The 16,098-nt window shown below is 40.4% G+C and overlaps 1 long non-coding RNA gene across 4 annotated transcripts in view; it reads right to left on the bottom strand.

Annotated features, from left to right (window-relative positions):
- LOC108178325 (uncharacterized) overlaps positions 1–16,098 on the bottom strand; it is a 100,241-nt gene that overhangs the window by 28,111 nt on the left and 56,032 nt on the right. For 2 of the 4 annotated variants that reach the window (XR_011380675.1, XR_007910344.2), the window contains exons 8-9: positions 2,789–2,929; positions 1,916–2,076 (exon numbers count right to left, since the gene is read on the bottom strand). This is a non-coding gene — a long non-coding RNA (uncharacterized lncRNA). The other 2 variants (XR_011380674.1, XR_011380673.1) reach the window with 2 other exon arrangements.

Here is a 16,098-nt window from a genome sequence, read left to right as displayed (position 1 = left end):
AAGGCAAGGAGAATATTGAGAGCATTTAGAAAGGACATAACAGAGTTGGACCCAAGAGAGGGAGTGACCTGAGAAGGAAGGCAATACCGGAGAACATGCTGGATGATCTGCCTATACATGTTCAGTCCATGTTAGGATCTATAGTTAATGGGAGTCTAGATGGAAAAGCTGCCTGTCTATAAAAGAGATAATTAAATGCTGACCTAATACTAATGAGATATCCAGGAAATACTAGCTAATGGGGCCAGGAATTAGAGTTTTTAGGAAATGAGGAAAAGTAATTAGAAGAGCAGAGAGAGCTTTTGTTAGGATCTTGGGTAGAGGAACAATTCACTGAGGCATGGAGCCCAGAGCCCATGTCTCACTGACAAACTGATCTCCAACACTGATCAGCCCGACACCCTGTCAGCTGTCAAAGTTTGGTGGAGTCTTTGAAAAACACCAGAGGGTGGCTGTGGCCTGAATTCAAAGTTACTCCTCCCAGTCTTGTGCCAACAGGCCAATCCCCACAAAAGGAAACTGAGTTGGACTGGATCAATATTCCCAGAGCTGAGAAAAAAAAAACTAAAAATGGTGGAGCCTCTAGAGTTACAGCTTGTGAAGACTCCAAAAGAGCTGGGGACAGGTACTCAAGTCTGGAACAAGGTAAGTAGTCAATGTTCCAGACTGCGCCCAGTCTCAATAGTGCTGCTCCCTGCAGGAAATAACTTCCCAGCCCGACACCAGCTGTCCGGGTCTGATGTCCTGCCAAGAGACCTTCTGGAAGCACTGGAGTGTAGTCCAAGCCAGGATCCACCATCTCAAGGCCTTCTTCTGTTACTGGAGAAATTGCAGGGTTCTTGTCTTCGCACAAGAAAGAATTCAGGCGTGAGACAGAGAGTAGTGGGAGGTAAAATAGCAAGGTTTATTAGGGAAGGGACATCCATAAGGATGGATGGGCACCCCTCCAGACAGAGCCTGAGAGACTGGGGTGGGGGGAGGAGCGAGGTTACATGATTGAGTAGAGAGATTACACCTGACCACGCCAGGCTCAGCAGAGAGGCAGAGGGCTGAGCTCGCAGTCCGGTTGAGGCCGGGGGTTTTTAAGGAGATGAGTCTCTGTCTTCACACATTTTCTTCTGAAACAAAGGATTTTACAGCTGTAAATACTAAGAAGCTCCTATCTGAGTTTTTTCTTGAAGGTATCAGACAGGAGGAAACCTAGCTGGCGCCATCCTGGATTCAGAGGAAGGGTGAGCAGGACCCCCTAGAGAATGGGGATCCGGAGCAGGGTGTTTGAAATGCAGATACTGGGCTGCATATGGGAGATTGTGGAAGATTTGTCAGGCAGAAGGGGCAGGATCGGGGCCTGGCAGGTTATCAGGTAGAAGAGGGCAGGGCAGGATGCGAACACTGGGCTGCCCCTGAAGCATTATCGGGATAACTTTGAGATGTAGATGCATATGCTGGACGTAGAAGTCTTCTCCGGAGGCCTTTGTCACACACACATAAGCTCATAACTAACTTCCTGCCTAACACTTCCAGTTTCTCTCAAAGGGCAGATCTACACAAGAGGGAGGAGAGTGCTTCACAGCCCAGTGCCCACACAGGCTTTTCTGGCACTGGGGTCCAGCCAAGAGAGTTTCAGAATACACCACAGAGTGCTCCAGCCAGAGTTTTTCAGTCACCTCAGGGCATTTTCCCATCCTTCATGAAGGGCCGATCTACACAAGAAAGAGAGGTGAGAACAGTCTCAGCTCCAGGGGATTTCTGGCCTCATCAGTAAGCCTAGCTCCTGAGTCTTAAGGCCTGAAGCCATGCGAACCACTTTTAACTGGAGGACACGGACCCAGTGTTCTTGAGAAGGTGAGAGAGTTAACATGGAAGAGAGTGAATCTCTCTGGAAGACAGAAGCGAGAGCAGTCCACGTGCTTACCTGTCCAGTGAGGCGATCTGATGCTGGCTAGAGTTGAATTCGAACTGGATCCTGGTCATGTTGGAGTCCGATCTGAGTCATGGCACCAAAAATGTTACAGCTAAAACAGTGGTGGAGAAAAGACAACTTCAGTTCTTTGTCTCATGTGAAAGAAGATTTCTCTGTGGATAAGGAAGAGAGAAAAGCAAGATTTACTTAAGTCAGAAACCTCCTAATAAAACAGCTGGGAGGAGGGCTACAAAAGAGGCAGACCCCCCAACAGAGTAACTCTTAGCTTCCAAGTCTCCTGATATAATTTAGTTGCTTTTTTCACACATTTATTTATTGCCCAATTCATTATAAAAGGCTTGACAAACTACTTCTGTGCTTGTGTATTTCTTCTCGAACATTCCTGTGCCATATAAATCTTATCCTAAATAAATTCATGAAATTGTACTCTTTTTACCTCCTGATCTGTCTCATGTCAATTTACTTCTCAGGCCCAGCCCCGCTCCCCCACCCACCAATCCAAACAAACAAACAAACCCACATACAAACATAAGAAAAATCTGAATTCAAAGAGGTAAAAACCTACTTAGGACACCTACATTACAGAAAATTTTATATGAATTCCGGCTTCCTATAACATTAATAATTTACATAACTACAGATAATTTATGAAAAGGAAATTGACAGTATTACCAAATTATTAACTGAGCTGGACTTTATTCATATTTTACTATGTTTTCTAATCATATTATTTATCTGTTCATGGTTGTAATACAGAACACCAGAGTTTGTTGAATGTCATACGTATTGCTGGTTTAGTGCTGCATAACAAATTGCTCCATAACTGTGTGGCTTGTAGACACAAACACAAATGTGCACACTCACTAATCACTCATGTCCACATGTATTTCTCACAGTATCTCTGGGTGAAGAGTCCAAATGTAGATGATGACCCAAACTGAGGTCTCCACAATCACGTGAAGTTGGGAGGACAGTTATAAATGCCAGTTGGCTCTGATGCCATACCTAGACAAAGATATTGCAAGAAAGGAGAATAACAAACCAGTAAGTCTTGAGAACACAGAAGCAAAAATCCCCAAGGAACTTTTGGCAAAATTTGTTTTTGGCAACACAAATTGAGTACTATATAAAAAAGTATTATGATATGATCAAGACTATTAAATCCAAGAATGCAAATTTGGTTCAACATAAAACATCAGAGTTAGAAGGAATAAGTTCCTATATTATACAAAATAATAGGGTAACCATAGTTCACAGTAATTTTATATATTTTATGAACAAACTGAAGAAAGAGTTCCCAGACCCCAATCATAAAGTAATGTCAAAGAGAGGGAAATGCCGATGACTCTATTTTGATCAGTATACATGATATACATGTACTGAAATGTGGCACTGTAACCCATAAAAATGCACACTAATTGTGAACAAATTTATAATAGTGTAGTGAACTGCATTAAGAAAATAAAGGACAAAATGATCATCTCAAAGGATACATACAATGGACCTGACAATCATAAATCCATTCATGAATAATATGTTAGGAATTAGTCATAGAAGTGAACATTCTTATACTCCATATATTAGCTGCTACAAATCAGAAAAAACACACATCTGTCTTTTTGGGCCTGGATTATTTCACAAAGCATAGCTCTACAGTTGCATCCATTTTGTTGCAAAAGGCAAGGGTTTCATTCTTTACTTTTATGACTGAGTAGTAAAAAAAATGCATATGTGTGAAACTGACATCTTGTGATTTGGAATTGTTGATAGTCCTCTGTATTTCTGTGGAAGAATTTTCTTTCTACTTTTTTATTTGCTGAATGCTTTATTTAGTGGAACGTTAAATCTGTGATATAAAGTAAATTATCAGGACTGGATTAATATGGCAGGGCAGGGAGAGAGCTTACTGTTCTAGTCTAGAAGAAGATAGTTTTAAAAAAGTGGAAATAGTACAGTCTCAGGAAAGAGTTAGGGATAAAACATCAGAGGAAACTCTATGCAAATTAGAGGGACACAGCTGACCTACGTTGAGGGTGTGGACGTACACAACTCAGACCCCAGCAGCCGAGAGCCTCTGCACCAGTGCTGGAGAGTGAGGTGAGATCAGACTGTAGCAGCCCAAGTCACTGGTGAAAAAGCTGCAGGAAGAGCCTAGAGGAAATCCAGCTTGGAGCCCCATGGGGGATAGTGTACCTGCCAAACTAGAGGAGAAAAAACAAAGGGGAGGCATGTTTTGCTTTCCTAGATCACTCTGCAACAGCGTCCTGTAACAAGCTGATAGAGAGCAGGCTCCATTTTCAACATACATAACAGCTGTGCCAGCTTGTGTCCATGCCAAGCAACCAGCCAAGCGGAGGCCCCTAGGTTTGGTGGGGAGAACAGACAGGGGGCTGGGTGCTCCTGTCTGTAGGAAGCTTGTGTACTGGGGCTGTGAAAACACTGAAGCTGCGGGGGAGGACTCAAGGTGTGGCTGGGACTTTGGGCAGTCACTGCTAGGGCTCCACACTGTCAAGGATCCCTGGTTACCTGGTGAGGGACACTGCTGGGAAATCTGAGCTTACAATAAGGACTGCACAGACCCTTTGTGTGGTCCTTGTGGCAGAGCAGACAAATAAAATACCCAGTGAGGCTAGCACCCAGGCAGTGGTCTCCTTTGAGAAGAGGAGCTCAGCTGTGACTATGCAAACAGACAAGAACAAACCTACCCACTGATAAAAAAAGGGGAGATTTACCCACCAAATCTGGCTGTGTCACCTCAGACATGCCCTACACCCTGGAGAACTGAAGAGAGCTCCTGGCCACACCTACTATGCATCTCTAGGTATTCACTGAAAGCAGACACTACACTAACCTGCAGAGGAATAGTACAAAGATAAAAACCAACACAGTGAAAAAAAAACAAAAAAGAAACCAACAAGTATCTCCACAAAAGCAGAATAACAAACACACCAATTCAAGAAACAAGCATAAGGAAGACAACATGATGACCCCCAAAGAACACAGCACTTCAATACTAGATTATGAAGATGATGAGATTCAAGAAATGCCAAAAATGGAATTCAAAAAACTGATCATAGGATTACTTAGAAGTAATCAGAAGTAAATGCACAAATTAATGAAATCTGAATATGGCGTGAAACAAAATTTCTTCCCATGAATTGATATCTTAAAGAAAAATCAAAAGGACATCTTGGAAATGAAGAATTGAATAGAAAAAATAAAAAATGCAGTGAAAAGCCTTAACAACAAAATTGGTGAAGCAGAAGAAAGAATATCTGACTCAGAAGGCAAAGCACAGGAGATTACACAGACAAAACACAAGAAGAAGAAATTAGAAAAAAAAAAAAAAGCACTGTTGGAAATATTCAGGATACTATCAAACAACCCAACATATGGGTTCTAAGAGTTCCCGAAAGCATGAAAAGAGAGAAAGGATTAGGAGGCCTTTTGAGTGAAATAACAGAAATCTTCCCTAATTTGTAGAAAGAAAGGGACATCCAAGTGCAGGACATGACCAGAAAAGATCTTCTCCACTGCACACTGTTATCACTCACCAAAGTAAAACATAAAGAAAATATTTTAAAATTTGCACGAGAGAAATGCCAAATTACTTTCAGAGGATCTCCAATTAGCCTAAGAGTAGTCTTCTCATCAGAAACCCTACAGGCTAGGAGAGAATGGTGAGATGCAGTCCAAGTCATAAGAGAAAAAACCTGTCAACCCAGAATACTATACTCTGCAAAAGCTCTCATTTAAGAATGAAGGTGAAATAAAGACTTTCCATAACAAACAGAAAATGAAATAATTTGTCACTGCCAGCCCTGCAAAATATGCTTAAGGATGTGCTGCCCACAGAAACACAGAAACATGGTCATCATTACAAAAGAAAGTAAAAGAAGAAAATCTCCTTGAGAAAGTACAAAGGAAACCCAAAGTAAAAAAAAAATAGTGAAATTTATGAAAGAATGGCAGGGCATAGTCATGACTTATCAATAGTCACCTTGAATGTAAATGGTCTCAACTCTCCAGTTAAAAGACACATACTGGCTGAATGGATTAGAAAACAAAACCCATCTATCTGCTGCCTACAAGAAATACATCTCACCAACAAAGATGCATGCAGACTGAAAGTGAAAGGATGGAAAACAAAAGTACATGCTAACAGAAATAAAAAAAGAGCTGGTGTAGCCATACTAATATCAGACAAAATAGACTTTAACACAAAAACTGTTAAAAAGAGAAAAAGAAGGGCACTATGTAATGATTAAGATATCAACTCAACAGGAAGATGTAACTACTATAAGTGTATATACACCTAATTACAGGGCACCTGACTATTTAAAAGAAAGGCTAAGGGACCTAAAAGGAGAAAGAGATGCAAATATAATAGTAATAGGGACATTAATACCCCACTTTCAGCAATGAACAGATCAAGAAGACAGAAAATCATCAATATCATCAATGAAATGGAGTTAATCGACACTATAAACCAAATGGACCTAAGAGATACCTATAGAACTTTCCATCCTACAGTTGCAAAATATACATTCTTCTCTCCAGTACATGGAACTTTCTCTAGGATTGACCACATACTAAGCCATAAACAAATCTCAGCAAATTCAAAAAAATCAAAATCATACCATACATGTTCTCACTCTACAATGGAATGAAGCTGGAAATCAGAAACTCAGGAATCTCTAGAACATATGCAAACAGATGGAGACTGAACAACATGCTCCTGAATGAACAGTGGGTTATAAGAGACAAGGTTTCTTTGTGTGAGACCCTTAGATGTCAGGCTGGAAGAGCAATGGTGTCTCTTGACAAGAAACACCATAGACAAGCCTGATGAGTGTGTCCATTTATTAGCAATCAGGCACAGACTTTTATAGGGTAAGAGGGGAAGAAAAAAACCTGGGGCAGTAGCAGTAATTCTATAGGGCGGAAGGGGCAGCATGCCAGAAGACCCCTAACCAATCAATTTATAGGTCACGTAGGCCACATAGGCCCCTTTGTGCAACCAGCGCACATCTGGAATATGAGAGTTGCTTATTGGCTATGTTTATAAATCATAAAAGCACAGCCACAAGGCTCCCAACAGGAAGGGGAAATGGGGGAAATGTGCCTGGAGCTCCTGCTGCCTGCCAGCATCCAGGCAGTGGGGTCCCTCCCAACCTCTTGCATGGGCAGGAGAAGCAGTCGCATGGGATCACCCACATTCACCCCCCCTCCGTGTTTTAGGGTGAGCCCTGTGGTAAGGTAGGGGCATGAGATCACATAGGGGGATTTGGTGAAGGCATGGTCTTCCAGCTCACAAACCTGATCCTATATATCTGCCTACATCATTCCCCCTTTAGAGATCCCATTCCGTTAAACCTAAGGAGTGTTGAAGGATGTAGAATCATCACATCTTTTATAGCTGCTTCCTGCTTATGAGGGACATAGTGCAGGCCCTGCTTGTTATGGGTCTGGAAGTCTCTGCCTATATCATCTAACAAACTTGTTTTGAAAGCTGGCTGGGGAAGTCTTGGTCACTGCCAATGTCTGTGTCTCCTGCATGGCCAGTTACTGCCAGAAGTCGAGCTATGGAACATATAAGTTTGTTGATTAGTGTGAACAAAACTGGAATAAGGCAAATCACAAGTAGAGTTCCCCTTTAAGATGAAAAAAAGCATATCTTACAGACTCCCAGATACAGGGTGGTGACAGTTTATAAAGCCATCTAGCTTGTGTATAGAGGATTATGCTAGAAGAGCACATTAGGAGTTTTTTTAGCGACAATATTATTTCTCAGAGAGGAAGAGAGGCAGGTGCAGCATGTCTGCCTTAAGGCACAGCAGTCTTGATGTAAGTTCACCTGTGAGGACTGAAGGGGCAGAAGTTTAATCCTAATTTTACTGAGGTAGTCGTACTCAGTAACACCTGGTAAGGTCTCTTCCATTTAAGCTGTAACTGATCCAAAGAGGATCTTTTTTGTGAATAGCTTGTTCAGGGAAAATAGCTGAAGTTGACCTGTTGAAGGGTTAGCTTTTGGAGTCTGGGGTCCAGGGTTTGACATTTTGGGCTGGTACCCACATGGGCTGTGGAGCAATCTCTGTAAAGACACAAGCAAAACTTTTTCCCATTGTTATGAGGGGATTAGGTCCCTTCCATTTTTGGGTGGTCTGGTCCCTCTATCGAACCAGAGGCAATTGGGTTGGCTTGTGGGAGGTCTCCAGTGTCTCACTGCTGGCGGTTCTCCAAGGGGTGAGACTTGTAAGAAATTTAAGGTGAAAAGGGCAAAGTTAATGTGCTCAAGGGGGGGTACCATACTCCCACCTCTGTTTTTAAGCATAGTCTTAAGATCCTGTATAAGAAGTTAGTACACAGTGACTCCTGTTGCTAATTTAACAATTAACACTCTTATGTATGACGTCAGTGATCATCCGAGGCTCTTGACATGAGCTGCTATGGAAGCCTTCTGAATCCACAAACTCCATAAGTATTTAGACAAGGCCATAAGCAAAGTGAAAGTCCTTTCCTCCCTTTGGAGAAAAGTACGTCCTTGATAACTGCTTCTTTCCACTGGGGTCTCACCCAGGGAGGTTCTCCATGCAGGGACACCTGTTCCCATGAGTGCCCTGGTTTTCCATGCCTGAAATGCTCTTGTGGGCTTTGTAGCCAGACCAGAACACATTTATGGCTGACTCTGAGGTCACTGAGCATTACTTGGAGCAACTGCCATTCTATGAGTCTGTTGTATGGACTTTTTCCCATGTTGGAACATTTATTCCTCTTTAATTTTATTAACTTTATTGATACAATCAGTTTAACAATTAGTCCCATCCATTTGACCACTTTAAAACTTAATCCAATCTAAAAGGTCATTTTAAAACTTAATTTAATCTGTATAATCACGTTAAAACTTAAGATGTCATTTTCACCATCTAGCCCAAGGGGATTTGGGATCCCATGGTGAAGTCAATTTAGCTGTGACCTTATGATTTAACCTCTCATTTTGGCTATATTATTATATAGAATATGTTAGCCATTCCTTTCATAATATCTAAAAATCAAACTGTATATCTTGGAGAATCCCTCAGAAGAATCAGTTTCTCATCGTAAAGAGAATAGAGAAATGAGGGAACAAGTTAGGCTTTCCAGATTGTCCTTTGACAATAACAATATCAAATGAAATCTTAGCAAGCAGTTTCAACTGTTAAATAACAACTTATGAAACATTTATCAGAAGGTCTAATGCCTTTTATAAATTTTAAGAATGCATGTATTTGGAAACATTTCTTAAATATCTAATATGGTGTAATTTGTTTAAACAGCAAATTTAAGTACAAACATATAAAACACTTTTAGTTTCTTTCAATAGATTTAAAACATCTGATAAAGAGATTTAGGTCACATGAATCAAATATATCTTTGATTAATTTTAGTAGTTTAAATTTATGAGTAATCTTTTATCTATAAGCCAATTAAGATTTTTTAAATAATTTTTTCCATGTAGACATACAATATGTATATATGAGAACATAACATACAAGATAGAACAGTAAAGAAGTTTTAGTAACAGTTTCTTAAAGTCTTTAATTTTTTAAAGTTACTAATTGATTTAAATTTCTTTCTGCTCTTAGTAACTTCAATTAACCATACTTTCTCCCAGTTGGAACCTGTAGTGTATTATTGGCTTTATCTGTTTATAGAGCCATCCCAAAGAACTGAATACAACAGAAGTTGCAGGAAAACGTCCATCAGAACCTAGGGTAGGACAGATAAACACAGATCCAACAATGTTTTAGTTTTATGAGAAGCAAATGGGATATACAAAGCTTTGGATGACAAAAGACTTTAAATAGCCACATTTAAAATTATAAACTCATTAACCAACAAGAGGTAATTGTTTACTCCACAAAGTATTATTTAAAGCACATTAGGATTTTACAAAACATTTAACCCTTTTAGGCCTCTAGGCCTTTTTTTTACTAATATAACTATCATGTCTAGTAACACAATCATTAGACATTTTAACTTTTAGACATTTGTATCAGTAGCATTTTGTAGTATCAAAACTTAAAATTTAGCACCACTTTACATCTTGAGAGTACCTGTAATATAATCCAAATAGCCTGATCAGTTGGTGTCTCTACAAGATGAGAAACATATCCTTTGACATTTCCAGGGGCCCAACTGGAAATATCAAAGTCCAAAGAATCTGGAACTTTGATTTTTTGAATGCCTGTCAAGGATGCCAAGAAAGCTAAAAATATCTGGCTGAAATAAGATCCCTTAACATGATGACATAATATATACCAGATTTAATCACTGTTACAAGGGGATTACTCAAATGTTTTAGAATAAGTACATATTTAAACAAGTCATAATTCCTTTAAAACTCAGTTGTTTTACACAATTAGAACCTAACAGAGACAATAAGAGAACATAATAGATTACTTTAATATTTCACAAAATCTGTCTCTCTGATTGTTTCAAAAACCGGGAATGAAACTAAATTTAAGAGCTGGTGCATAGAGTCAAATCCCATAATTTGGAACAGTTTTAACAGAATTATAACTAGAGAAGAGAGAATAGCTCACTGGAGCTGGCTAGAAAACTAAGCATAGAGTCACCAATTAAACAAAACTATCAAAAGGAGGGGCCAGCACTAACAGTGGGTTAACGCCCTAGCCTGAAGTGCCAGCATCCCATATGGGCGCTGGTTTGAGACCCGGCTGCTCCACTTCCGATCCAGCTCTCTGCTTTGGCCTGGGAAAGCAGTAGAAGATGGCTCAAGTCCTTGGGCCCTGCACCCACATGGGAGACCTGGAAGAAGCTCCTGGCTCCTGGCTTCAGATCCTCACAGCTCTGGCTGTTGTGGCCAGTTGGGGAGTGAACCAGTGGATGGAGGACCTCTTTCTCTCTCTATGCCTCTCCTCTCTCTGTGTAACTCTGACTTGCAAATAAATAAATCTTAAAAAAAAAACTATCAAAAGGAGATGCTACGGTTTTAAGAAGATTTTTAAGACAATTAAAAATATTTATTAACATAGTATTGTAAAAACTTCATTGTTTTAATAGAGGATCAGATTTAATTCTATGTCAAAGAGAAATAAATTGATAGCTTTTGCATCTATCTGTTGATTTTGATTTATATTTTGAAATAACCCTTTAGAAATCTCCAAATTAAGAAAACATTTTTAAAATAAGATAACACATCAAATTTTAAGCTTAGATACTTCCAAGTGGTGTTGAACTATTTTTGTAACAGAAACCTGGGGTGGGAAAACTCCCCCCATTCAAATAGGCTCCAGAGACCATGGAGGATCAAGCAGTCTATTACCCCCATGGGCTCAGCTGGAATCATTTCCTGAGAACTTGAGCAACAATCCCAAGTTTCTTATAATATTTATAGGTTCATCAGTATCATACATCAGCTGTTACAGCAGTGGTGGGTTTAAATTGTATCCTACGTGACACAGGACCACACTTCTAATGGTCAGTGGGCCCAACATGTTTGTAAATGAGATACCAGGGACAGATTCATTAGGACAGATTTATGACTGGAGTTGACAGAAGCAGAAATTAGGACATCTTTCCTCCATAGATAAGATAACAGTGGGCAGCTGCTTCACTAGTTAATTGTAAGCAGCCACTTTTTAAGGTCTGTGTTGGGAGGAGGAGTCTGCTTTTTTTTTCTTTGTCTTTTCTTGTGGCTGTATTTCCTCCACATTTTTATATGAACAACTTATTAAAAAATAATTAGCAAACTCAAACAGCTTTTTAATATATAATACAAAGTGTTAAGATTACCTAACTTTATGTTTATACACATTTATCTCATCTGTTTTACCTAATTTAGATTTTGTAACTACACCTAGATAGTGGAAGATGCTGATATTATATCATATCTCTATCTAAATTGAGGTCAAAGTCACATTTGTATCAAACTTTACTCCTTTTTGTAAAACCCCATGAACAAATCAGTGACATTAGACCAGAGATTGTAAAATTTATTTAGGGTCCATAATGAGTACTGATTACTCATTATTATATCACTGGAAACCTGTTAAAACAAATTGGAAAATGAGGTTGGCAAATTACAAAGTAGTATTTTTTTTTTTGACAGACAGAGTGGACAGTGAGAGAGAGAGACAGAGAGAAAGGTCTTCCTTTGCTGTTGGTTCACCCTCCAATGGCCACCAAGGCCGGTGCGCTGCGGCCCCGGGCACCACACTGATCCAAAGCCAGGAGCCAGGTGCTTCTCCTGGTCTCCCATGGGGTGCAGGGCCCAAGCACTTGGGCCATCCTCCACTGCACTTCCCTGGCCACAGCAGAGAGCTGGCCTGGAAGAGGGGCAACTGGGACAGAATCCGGTGCCCTGACCGGGACTAGAACCCGGTGTGCTGGTGCCGCAGGCAGAGGATTAGCCTATTGAGCCGTGGCGCCAGCCACAAAGCAGTATTTTTAAAGGCAGTGATTCTCCTGGATTTAAAGAGAGAAATTTCTTTTTGGTATTCAGTTACAAGGTGGGGACAACCTGTACTGATTTTATGGTAAAATTGGCAGTAACTATAGGGTTACATTGAAAAACTTTCTCATCTCTGTCAGAATTCAGCAGCAGCAGGTCGGCATAGGCACTGGCAAAGCTGCAGCTGGACATGCTGGAGTGGGCACTGCCCCTCCCCCACGGTGGCCCGGGGCCAAGGCACAGGCCCTAGCCAAGCAGCGGAAGTGCAGGCTGTTGCAGCGCTCCTCTGCCACCACAACACTGCAGGCCCCTCTCAGCTGTGTGGAGAGGGCCAAAGCTGCTCTGGCAATGAGCAAAATTCCCTTACTTTTCCATCACCCACGGACTGAGTGTGGCACACACATAAGGGTCAAGGTGAAATGTAAAAAGATAAGTCAAGTTAGAAAGCATGGGCAGCCGTTTCTCACTATGTTCACATGGGGAGCCCATGACTTCTTTGGAAGTCCCTAGAATGAGACAGAAATTTCCTCTCTCCTAACAGAAAGGGCCAGAAAGATGAAACTATGGTCAGACCAGTCTGATGGGGTAGTAACAGTGAGCTACAGAGAGAAAGTGAGGGCCGTCAAGATAGTCAGAGTGAGAGTCAGAGGAGAGCAGAAGATCCACATGAGGAGCAGGCACCCATGGTGGGCACCCCTAAGGAGGGCAAGACAATCCTCCCACCTAACAGAGGTGCTGGGCCGGTACACAACGGAGGTCCCTAAAACGGGATGAATATTCCCTTTTCATCTAGCAGAGAGGGGTTGGGGCCAGTTGCAGTGAGGGGTCCCCAAAAAGAGGGGCAGATGAGTCCTGTCACCTGGAAGAGGGGACTCGGGGGCTGAGAGACGGGTGAGACCTCCTCAGGTAGCAGGGAAGACTCTTCCAGTGCCTACCTGGTGCACTCAGGTCCCTGTTCGGGCTCCAGCTGAAGTCTCTTTGTGTGAGATCCTTAGCTGTCGGGCTGGAAAAGCAACGGTGTCTCTCGACAAGAAACACCATAGACAAGCCTGATGAGCATGTCTGTTTATTAGCAGTCAGGCACAGATTTATATAGGGTAAGAAGCGAAGAAAAAACCTGGGGTAGTAATAGCGATATAGGGCAGAAAGGGCAACATGCCAAAGGACACCTAACCAATCGACTTATAGGTCATGTAGGCCACATAGCCCCCTTTGTGCAACCAGCCCACATCTGGAATATGGGAGTTGTTTATCAGCTCTTTGTTTATAAATCATAAAGGTACAGCCACAAGGCTTCCAACAGGAAGGGGAAACGGGGGAAATGTGCCTGGAGCTCCTGCTGCCTGCCAGCAGCCAGGCAGTGGGGTCCCTCCCAACCTCCTGCATAGGCAGGGCAGTCCCATGGGATAACCCACAAAGAGATATAAAAAGAGAAATCAAAAAATTTCTGGAAACAAATGAAGACAATACAACATGTCAAAACATATGGGACACAGCAAAAGCAGTGTTAAGAGGAAAGTTTATAGCATAGGTGCCTACATCAAGAAATTATAAAGTCACCAAATAATTGAGCTATGAATGCATCTCAAGGATCTAGAAAAACAACAGCAAATCAACCCCAAAACTAGTAGGATAAAAGAAATAATTAAAATTAGAGAAGTAATCAACAAAATTTAATCCAAAAAAGCAACACAAAAGATAAACAAAATTAAGAGCTGCTTTTTTAAAAAAATAAACAAAATGGACACAGCTTTGGCCCAACTAAACAAAAAAAAATGAGAGAAGACCCAAATCAATAAAGTGAGAGATAAAAAAAGAAAATGTAACAACAAATAGCACAGAAATAAAAAGAATCATCAGAAATTACTACAAAGAGCTGTATGGCAACAAACTGGGAAACCTAGAAGAAATGGATAGATTCCTGCACACATACAACCTACCTAAATTGAGCCAGGAAGACACAGAAATCCTAAACAGACCTATAACCAAGATGGAAATTGATTCAGTAACAAAGGCCCTTCCAGCAAAGAAAAGCCCAGGACCGGATGACTTCACTGCTGAATTCTACCAGAAGAACTAACTCCACTTCTTCCAAATTTATTCAAAACAATTGAAAGGGAGGGAATCTTTCCAAATTCTTTCTATGAAGTCAGCATCAACCTTAATTCCTAAACCTGAAAAGATGCAACAGAGAAAGAGAATTATCTATCAATTTCCCTGATGCACATAGATGCAAAAATCCTCAAAAAATCTAACCAACTGAATCCAACAACATATCAGAAAGAATATCCACCCAGATTAAGATGGGATTTATCCCTGCTATGCAGGGATGGTTCAACATTTGCAAATCAAAAAGTGTGATACATCACATTAACAAACTGCAGAACAAAAATCACATGATTATCTTAATATATACAGAGAAAGCATTTGATAAAATGCAACACCCTTTCATGATGAAAACTCTAAGCAATTGGGTATAGAAGGAACATTCCTTCACACAATCAAGGCAATTTATGACAAACCTACGGCCAGCATCCTATAGAATGGGGAAATGTTGGAAGCATTCCCACTTAGATCTATAACCAGACAGGATGCCCACACTCACTATTGCTATTCAATATAGTCTGGATGTTTTAGTCAGAGCCATTAGGCAAGAAAAAGAAATCAAAGGGATACAAATTGGGAAGGAGGAAGTCAAACTATCCCTATTTGCAGATTATATGATTCAATATATAGGGGATACAAAAGACTCCACCAAGAGACTATTGGAACTCATAAGCTAGTTAGGTAAAGTAGCAGGATATAAAGTCAATACATAAAATCAATAGCTTTTGCATACAAAGACAATGCCAAGGCTAAGAATGAATTTCTATGATGAATCCCATTCACAATAGCAATAAAAAATCAAATACCTAGGAAAAAATATAACCAAGGATGTCAAAGATCTCTACAAAAAGAATTAGAAAAGAATAAAGAAATAGAAGAAGATACAAAAAACTGGAAAAAATCTTCCATGTTCATGGATTGGAAAAATCAATATCATCAAAATGTCCATTCTCCCAAAAGCAATTTACAGATTCAAAGTGAAATCAATCAAAATACCAAAGGCATTCTTCTCAGATAGAAAAAATAATGCTAAAATTCATATGGAGGTACAGGAGACCTCGAATAGTTAAAGCAATCTTATGTGACAAAAACAAAGCTGGAGGCATCACAATACCAGATTTCAAGACATACTACAGGACAGTTATAATCAAAACATCATGGTACTGGTACAAAAATAGATTTATGGACCAATGGAACAGAACAGAAACACCAGAAATCAATCCAAGCATCTACAGCCAACTTATAGGAGCTAAAATCAATCTCTGGAATAGGATAGTCTCTTCAAAAAATGGTGCTGGGAAAACTGGATTTCCACATGCAGAAGTATGAAGCAAGACCCCTACCCTGCACCTTACCAAAAATCCACTGAACATGGATTACAGATCCAAATATACAACCCGATACCATGAAATTATTAGGGAACTTTGGGGAAACCCTCCAATACATTGGTACAAGAAAAGAGTTCTTGGAAAAGACGCCAGAGGCAAACAATCAAAGTCAAAATTAACAAATGGCATTATATCAAATTGAGAAGTTTCTTTATGATAAAAGAAACACTCAGGAAAGTGAAGAGGCAACCTACAGAGTGGAGGAAATTATTTGCAAACTTAAC

Source organism: Oryctolagus cuniculus, chromosome 12 (assembly GCF_964237555.1).
Source record: "Oryctolagus cuniculus chromosome 12, mOryCun1.1, whole genome shotgun sequence".
NCBI lineage: Eukaryota > Metazoa > Chordata > Mammalia > Lagomorpha > Leporidae > Oryctolagus > Oryctolagus cuniculus.
This window is presented reverse-complemented; position numbering and strand designations above follow the sequence as displayed.